This window comes from Moschus berezovskii, chromosome 15, assembly GCF_049115385.1.
Source record: "Moschus berezovskii isolate FMDL1 chromosome 15, NW_MosBer_1.0, whole genome shotgun sequence".
Classification (NCBI taxonomy): Eukaryota; Metazoa; Chordata; class Mammalia; order Artiodactyla; family Moschidae; genus Moschus; species Moschus berezovskii.
This window is the reverse complement of record NC_142474.1, coordinates 20470248-20479714: the sequence shown is the minus strand read 5'-3', so window position 1 is coordinate 20479714 and position 9467 is coordinate 20470248.

Genomic DNA, 9467 nt, shown 5'->3' with positions numbered 1-9467 from the left:
AGCGGTTAAACACAGAGTGGTCGCTGTGACTTATGAGGGTGTCCCCTGGTACATGGGCCATCTGGTATTTATCTGTGACATTAAGTAGTGTCAGTGTCAGAGAATGATGCCAGAGGTCAGTGAGAAGGAACTATGCTGGCCCTGTTTTACCATTGGGGTTTCCCCTGTAGCTCAGCAGTAGAGAATCCGCCTGTAAAGCAGAGACACGGGCGATGCAGGTTCAATCAGGGAATGGCAACCCACTCCAGTATTCTTGCTGGAAAAATCCCATGGACAGAGGAGCCTGGAAGGCTTCAGTACATAGGGATGCAAAGAGTCAGACATGACTGAGCATGCATGCATGCATATTTTATCGCTACTACTGGAGTTTTTTTTTTTGGATGGGGGGGATGGTGGACTAATTTATTCAATTAATTTCCCTTTGAAAATAGCAACATTGGATAAAATATAAAAAATATGTTCTGAGAAACACCGAATCTTAAAAACCTGGGGGAACTCCTAGGCCAATTATTACGTGAAAGGTGGTAACCAGATATTTAACAGGGAGATTGGAATATTGGTGCACCAATGCTATTATGACTTGAGGGCTTTTGCCAGTGTTGAACCTGTGGATTTCAGTTCTCTAGCCACATAGGGCAAGAGGGACAAAAATAAAAGTCCAGGGCCTATCCGAAGTGCGGAGCCTAACAGAAGAATCTCCTCACATTAGGCTTAAGGGTTTCACCCTTGTGTTTAATGTGATATGAACCTGCTGCACATCCTACACAACCAACTTGAAGGGAGTTAAGAAAAGTTTCCCTTGATACTGAGCAGAACAGTTTTAATTTTTAATATTTATTATTTTCATTTTTGTTGGCTGTGTCAGGCTTACTTGCAGCACACAGGATCATCAGTTGTGTGTGCTTCACACTGCAATGCTTCATTGCAGCATGTGGAATCTTTTAGTTGTGACTTGCAGGATCTTTAGCAATTGCAGCATGCAAACTCTTGGTTATGGCATGTGGGAACTAGTCCCCAAAGACTGGGCCCCCCACAATAGGAGTGCAGAGTCTTAGCTACCAGACCACCAGAGAAGTTCCTGAGCAGAACAGTTGAAGGAAAAGGAGCAGGGACTATTATAAAAACCCTTCTTTAGGGGGTTTGAAACATTGATTAGTACTTTTGTGTCCCAGGTAATAGAGACTGGTAGCCCAAGAATTCTCAAGCCATGAACTGGGAACCCAGTTTGAAATGATAACTGGATTGCCCCTAATTATCACTGGAAGTGATTGGTAATGCCCCCAAACCTTGGATGAAAACAAATGGGAAGTCTTTCTGAAGAGGGCACATTTATCTCTGCCTTCAGGGAACCACCGCAAATAATTTTTCAAGGTGACACCAGCAAACAGTCAGAGATAACCAGGAACCCAAGACTTCATGAAGGAAAAACAAATACGACACATGGGAGGAACAGAACAACATAGACTTCAGGTATTATAATTCACAGACAGCTTTTAACAACTTTTGCACACAAGACTTAAAGTTAGATAATAGCTACAGGAAGCAGAAAATTAATTTTTTAAAAAACATAGAAAATTTGAAAAGGAACCAAACAGGACTTCTGGAACTATCACCTGCTACTCTCATGAAGAATCAGCTACTGATCTCTGGCACATGGCCCAGGAACAGGAGATGCTATTCAGTTGGCAAACTATTTGGTACAGCAAATAGACCTTTCTCACAGAGATGAGTAAGTTTCTGCTATCAAGGAGCCTGGGGTAAAGAGTGGCCATATGAGGACACTTATCATTGCCTGGTGACACTTTTTTGGTACGTAACTCTGAGTTCCTCAGGGTTTGGCCTATTTCTTTACCTTTGCCCTGTAAAATCGAACTTATTTATTTAATGAGCACGTACAGATTATCTGCTGTATGTCAGGAGTTATTTCCTAAGGGAATCATTAACCAAGTCATTCTCATCTAGTTATGAGAACTGAAACAGAGAAACGAAGTAACTTGCTTAAAATAATTTAGCTAATAAATAATTGGAATCCAGTCCCTTACTCCATTTTTTGATACTACCTGCTGTATTAGTTTGCTAGGGCTTCCATAACAAAATACCATGAACTGGTGACTTCAACAAGAGACATTTATTTTCTTACAAATTTGGAGGCTGCAAGTCCAAGATCAAGGTCTGTAGATTTCCTTTCTTTTGAGGCCTCTTTCCTTGACTGAATTCAGTATGCCAGAAAATTTGGAAAACTCAGCAGTGGCCACAAGACTGGAAAAGGTCAGTTTTCATTCCAATCCCAAAGAAAGGAAATGCAAAAGAATGTTCAAACTACTGCACAATTGCGCTCATCTCACACGATAGCAAAGTAATGCTCAAAATTCTTGTTGAAGCCGGGCTTCAACAGTACGTGAACCATGCACTTCAGATGTTCAAGCTGGGTTTAGAAAAGGCAGAGGAACCAGAGATCAAATTGCCAATATCCGTTGGATCATCAAAAAAGCAAGAGAATTCCAGAAAAAAATCTACTTCTGCTTTAACGATTATGCCAAAGCCTTTAACTGTGTAGATCACAACAAATTGTGGAAAATTCTTCAAGAGATGGGAATATCAGACCACCTTACTCTTGAGAAACCTGTATGCAGGTCAAGAAGCAACAGTTAGAACTGGTCATAGAACAACAGACTGGTTCCAAATAGGAAAAGGAGTACGGCAAGGCTGTATATTGTCACCCTGCTTATTTAACTTATATGCAGAGTACATCATGCGAAATGCTGGGCTGGATGAAGCACAAGCTGGAATCAAGATTGCCGGAAGAAATATCAATAACCTCAGATATGCAGATGACACCATCCTTATGGCAGAAAACGAAGAAGAACTAAAGAGCCTATTGATGAAAGTGAAAGAGGAGAGTGAAAAACCTGGCTTAAAATGCAACATTCAAAAAACTAAGATCATGGCATCCAGTCCCCATCACTTCATGGCAAATAGATGGGGAAACAATGGAAACAGTAAGAGACTATTTGGGGGGCTCCAAAATCACTGCAGATGGTGACTGCCATCATGAAATTAAAAGACACTTGCTCCTTGGAAGAAAAGCTATGACAACCTGGACAGCATATTAAAAAGCATAAACATTACATTGCTGACAAAGGTCCATCTAGTCAAAGCTATGGTTTTTCCAGTAGTCACATATGGATGTGAGAGTTGGACTATAAAGAGAGCTGAGCATCGAAGAATCGATGCTTTTGAACTATGGTGTTGGAGAAGACTTTTGAAAGTCCCTGGGACTTCAAGGAGCTCAAACCAGTCCATCCTAAAGGAAATCAGTCTTGAATATTCATTGGAAGGACTGATGCTGAAGCTGAAACTCCAATACTTTGGCCATCTGATGTAAAGAACTGACTCGTTGGAAAAGACCCTGATGCTGGGAAAGATTGAAGGCAGGAGGAAAAGGCAACAACAGAGGATGAGATGGTTGGATGACATCACCAGCTTGATGGACATGAGTTTGAGCACACTTCAGGAGTTGGTGATGCACAGGGAAGCCTGGCACGCTGCAGTCCATGGGGTCGCAAAGAGTCAGACTGAGTGACTGAACTGACCTGAAATGAACTCCTTGGCTTACAGGTGGTTGCCTTCTTACTGTTGTCACTTCTCAGTCTTTGTTTGCTGAGACACACAAAACTCCTCGTCTTTTAAGGACATCAGTTATATTGGATTAGGGTTCACCTATATGACCTGTGCATGCTCAGTCCCTAAGTCGTGTTCTCATTTAACCTTAATTACCTCTTCAAAGGCCCTATTTTCAAACAGGCTGTGTATGAGGGATTAAGATATCAAATTTGAATTGGGGTGGGGAAACACAGTTCATGCCATAACAACCACCATGCTTAGCTGCCTCTTACTTATACCAGGGAACCTAAACTGATGTCAGTGTCAAGCTTTGCTTTGTGTGTCCTTAGTTCCTTCCCCTTAAGTCTGGGAGTCTGGTTTAAGCTGCTTGTGATTTCTCCCCTCACCGAGGAGAAGTTATCTTTTCTGGGGCGGCTGGTGCACTTAGTGTGGAAGGGACTACTGGACGTTTCCCAGACTTTTCCTCCTTCCTGCTTGGCTCCATCCTTGGAATAGCTATGTTACTTAGCTCAGGAGTCTCTGAACTGTGACCGGATTCTGTTCAGAGGTAACCTGCTGCCCCTAAGGGAAGGTGACAGAGGACTGATAGATTTTGTTGGAGGAAGAGATGGAGGTGAGTGAGAAGTTTGAAGCAGGGGGAAACCTGACTGGAGAGCCTACTGGAGGTAGGGTTCTATATCCATGAAAGTGCAATCAGTTGTTCCATCAGTCAAGTAGTCAGTCAACAAGTATTTCCTAAGTTGCCTCTGTCCCAAGCTTTGATGTTTGCCTCCATCCACTTGGAATGACGAAGCATTCTGCTCAGAGGGCTCCCTGTTGAGGAGATACAGAAAAGGGGAACTTCCAGTGGCTGAAGAATATCACATGATGGAGTAGGGGTAGAGAACAGCATTTTAGTAAGAGAGAACCGCGTGTGCAAAGGCCTGAAGAGCAGATAAAAATGTGTATATGCACCTAGATGTATCGAAATACAGTCCTTCCTTGACTTGTAATGGGGTTGTTGTTGTTCAGTCACTCTGTCATGTCCGACTCTTTGCGACCCCATGGACTACAGCACACCAGGTTTCCCTGTCCTTCACCATCTCCCAGAGTTTGCTCAAACTCATGTCCATTGTGTTGGTGATGCCATCCAACCATGTCATCCTCTGTCATCCCCTCTCCTCCTGCCTTCAGTGTTTCGCAGCATCGGAATCTTTTCCAGTGGGTCGGCTCTGCAAGTTCAGTTCAGTTCAGTTCAGTCGCTCAGTCATATCCGACTCTTTGCGACCCCATGAATCACAGCACGCCAGGCCTCCCTGTCCATCACCAACTCCCGGAGTTCACTCAAACTCATGTCCATCAAGTCGGTGATGTCATCCAGCCATCTTATTCTCTGTCGTCCCCTTCTCCTCCCGCCCCCAATCCCCCCCAGCATCAGAGTCTTTTCCAGTGAGTCAACTCGTCGCATGAGGTGGCCAAAGTATTGGAGTTTCAGCTTTAGCATCAGTCCTTCCAATGAACACCCAGGATTGATTTCCCCCAGAATGGACTGGTTGGATCTCCTTGCAGTCCAGGGGACTTTCAAGAGTCTTCTCCAGTACCACAGTTCAAAAGCATCAATTCTTCGGCGATCAGCTTTCTTCACAGTCCAACTCTCACATCCATACATGACCACGGGAAAAACCATAGCCTTGACTAGACGGACGTTGGTTGGCAAAGTAATGTCTTTGCTTTTTAATATACTATCTAGGTTGGTCATAACTTTCCTTCCAAGGAGTAAGCGTCTTTTAATTTCCTGGCTGCAATCAGCATCCACAATGATTTTGGAGCCCCCCAAAATAAAGTCTGACACTGTTTCCACTGTTTCCCCATCTATTTCCCATGAAGTGATGGGACCAGATGCCATGATCTTTGTTTTCTGAATGTTGAGCTTCAAGCCAACCTTTTCACTCTCCTCTTTCACTTTCATCAAGAGGCTTTTGAGTTCCTCTTCACTTTCTGCCATAAGGGTGGTGTCATCTGCATATCTGAGGTTATTGATATTTCTCCCGGCAATCTTGATTCCAGCTTGTGCTTCTTCCAGCGCAGCGTTCCTCGTGATGTACTCTGCATATAAGTTAAATAAGCAGGGTGACAATATATAGCCTTGCCGTATTCCTTTTCCTATTTGGAACCAGTCTGTTGTTCCATGTCCGATTCTAACTATTGCTTCCTGAACTGCATATAGGTTTCTCAAGAGGCAGGTCAGGTGGTCTGGTATTCAGCGGTTGCAAAGTTTTCACAAGTAACCTGATGTAATTCTAAGACACATCATTTTGACTTATAATTGAATTAGAACATTACAACCAGAGAAATAAATTCTAGTTTAGCTTTAAAAGAAAAAAACAACCCCACGCCTCACAGCAACCTTCTCCATCTCGTCAACCTCGTCCTCCTGTATCCATGTATCATTTATCATCCTCAATTCTCCCTTTATAGTCCTTGCCTTCCTTTCATTTTGGCCTCAGTGCCTTTGCACTTGCCCAAGATGCTAAAGTTAATAAGCTCTGCCTTTTTGTTCCCTTTTCTACATCTGACTGCATCTCATTTCTCAGGTTCACCTCCCCAGGGAGGCCTTCCCTGACCACTCTGTCTAAAGTTGCTTCCCCCCAGACAGACATGACTCTCTCTTTTTTTCTTCCTTGCTTATAGCCCATCTCACCTGCTGGACTGGACTATGACTCCATGAAGGCAAGGATTTTGGTCTTTTCATTTATGATTGTGTCCCTCGCATCTAGAACAGTGTCTAGTCTACAATAGGTCCTCAATGCTATTTTTTTTTTTTTGGCCTTGCAGCATGTGGGATCTTAGTTCTTAGACCAGGGATCGAATCCAAGTCCCCTGCACTGGAAGCATGGAGTTTCAACCACTGGGCCATCAAGGAAGTCCCTCAATACATTTTTAAGCTAATTACATGAATGTGAATATATTAATTCATTACTTGAATAATTTAAAAAGAAAAAAACAAACAGTTATATTGAGAAACACGTTGAGGAGAGATGATGAAGATTTGTGGCCATTGGATCAAGGGGGATGTTAAAAGAAGACAGGGAGGAGGGAAGCCTGGCCTTACTTTTGACAGAGGCAATGAGAACGGGCGTTTAGGGCTTAATGTGGGCCCTGGGTCTCTAAGGTTCCCAGGAAAGAGGCGGGGCAAGGAGTTGCTGTGGGGACAGTTGCTCAGAGACAGCTGTGCAAGGAGGAAATAGGATGGGGAAGGGTGCTGGTGGTGGTGGGTGGGGAGCAGCGTTCAGAACGGGATGGGAAGTGCATGGTAGACATGGGCCTTTAGACAGAGGGTCTTTGAGGTAATTTATCAGGAACAGTAAAACAATGTCCTGTGACAGTGGCGCTTTGGACAGATTGTATATTTTTAATTTTAGGAGTTATATATTTAGTGATGAAGGTGAAAGAATAGAGTGAAAAGGCTGCTTAAAACTCAACATTCATAAAACTAAGATCATGGCATCCAGTCCCATCACTGTGCATGGTGACTGCAGCCATGAAATTAAAAGACGCTTGCTCCTTGGAAGGAAAGCTATGGTCCATCTAGTCAAAGCTATGGTTTTTCCAGTAGTCGGGTATAGATGTGAGAGTTGGACCATAAAGAAGGCTGAGCACCGAAGAACTAATGCTATCAAACTGTGGTGTTGGAGAAGACTCTTGAGGGTCCCTTGGACAACAAGGAGATCAAACCAATCCTAAAGGAAATCAACCCTGAATATTCATTGGAAGGATTGATACTGAAGCTGAAGCTTCTATACTTTGGCCACCTGACGCGAAGAGCTGACACATTGGAAAAGACCCTGAACCTGGGAAAGACTGAGGGCAGGAGAAGAAGGGGACGACAGAGGATGAGATGGTTGGATGGCATCACCGACTTAACGAACATGAGTTGAGCAAACTCCAGGAGATAGTGAAGGACAGGGAAGTCTGGCATGCTGCAGTCCACAGGGTTGCAAAGAATCAGACATGACTTAGCAACTGAACAACAATATTTAGTGAATATAAGAAAATGAAAAAAAAAAAAAGAAAATGAAAACTGTGATTTTTGTGATAATTGCTTTGGATGAGGCTAACATAGGTATTTAAGAAAAAACAAGGAGAATGTTTAGAGTCAAATCTATGGTAGTCCACCTGTAGGAACACGACTATGTTCACGGGACAGATCGCTTTTTAAATTAATTTCTGGCTGCTCTGGGGCTTCGTTGCTATGTGCGGACTTTCTGCAGTTGCGGGCAGCAGGGATTACTCTCTACTTGTCCCGCGAGGGCTTCTCATTGTGGTGTCTTGTTGCACAGCACAGGCTCTAGGGCGAGGGGGCTCAGTAGCTGTGGCTCACAGGCTCCAGAGCACAGGCTCCGCAGTTGTGGCGCACGGTCTTAGCTGCTCCTTGGCATGTCGAATCTTCCTAAACCAGGGATTGAACCTGTGTTCCTCTCATTGGCAGGTGGATGCTTAACCTCTAGACCACCAGGGAAATCCCACTGGAGAGAGATCATGATTCTTGGCCACCTCCATGGTTCCCCTCTCCCTCCCAAGCACACCCCAGCTTTTCCTTGTGACCCAAGTATACTTCTTTGAAACTACATCACACCTTGTAATTAATCTTTTAAAAGATTTAATGTCTGTTTGTACCCCCTCCACCAACTTCAAGGGAAAGGACCACTGTATTCCCAGAGCTATTATAGAACTTCAGTTCAGTTCAGTTGCTCAGTCATGTTTGACTCCTTGCCACCCCATGGACTGCAGCACGCCAGGCCTCCCTGTCCATCACCAACTCCGGGAGTTTACTCAAACTATGTCCATTGAGTTGGTGATGGCATCCAACCATCTCATCCTCTGTCGTCCCCTTCTTCTTCCGCCTTCAATCTCCCAGAATCAGGGTCTTTTCCAGTGAGTCAGTTCTTAGCATCGGTGGTCAAAGTACTGGAGAACTTGGTACATAGTAAGTCCCCAAGGAGGGGCTGATGGAACATAAAGTAAGAAGAGAGAGAGGTCTGTGTGTGATGGGGGATCCAAAGGAGGCAGGAGGATCCCTGGGAGACCAGGATGGGTTTCCTGTGAGGTTGGGCTGGGAGGGTTGCTGAGGTAGGTATTGGGGGTTTATATAACAGAAATGGGGTCCTCCAGAGGCAGGGATGGAGGCCCATGTGAAGAGGAAATGGAGGTTCCCAAAAAGTGGAAGCGGGGGGCGGGGTTATGTATCAGCCAAGAGGAATCTCTGAGATGATGGGGGATTAAAACCAGGCAAAGAGGAGATTCATGTGGGGAGAGGCCAATGGCTCCCAATACGTAGAGACAGTGGTTAGTGTGGGAGGGGGAATGAGAAGTCCATGACAAGGGACGGGACTCCATGTTGCACAACTGGGCAGTAGTCCTGCATTAGGTGGAGATGGGGGTCCTTGCAACCAGGTTGGGTGATCCAGATGGGATAGGAATAGGGGTTGGTGTTGCAAAGGTGGGGATACCGTGTATACTATGGAAGTGTTCGGTCCATGTTGCAGAATTGTGAGGTGGCACGCAGTGGGACAGAGGTCTGTGTCACGAGAGCTGGGAGTCAGTCCGGTGGGGGAGACAGGGGGTCCAAAAAACAAGCTTTGGTGGTGCCTCTCTGCGGCAGAGATGGGATTGCGGGGATCAAGTGAGGCCGGTATAGAAGTCCATATGTGCCGCTGACAGGGTCATTAAGGCGGGGCGGGGAGAGTCCTGGTATCCTGGGGGTCCCACGGGTCATTCCCGGCTTTCCGGGATGGTGAGGGGGCTCGGCGGCGGCTCCCGGGCGCCCCCTGGCGGATCCGATCCCGCCGCCGCCGCCGCTCCCA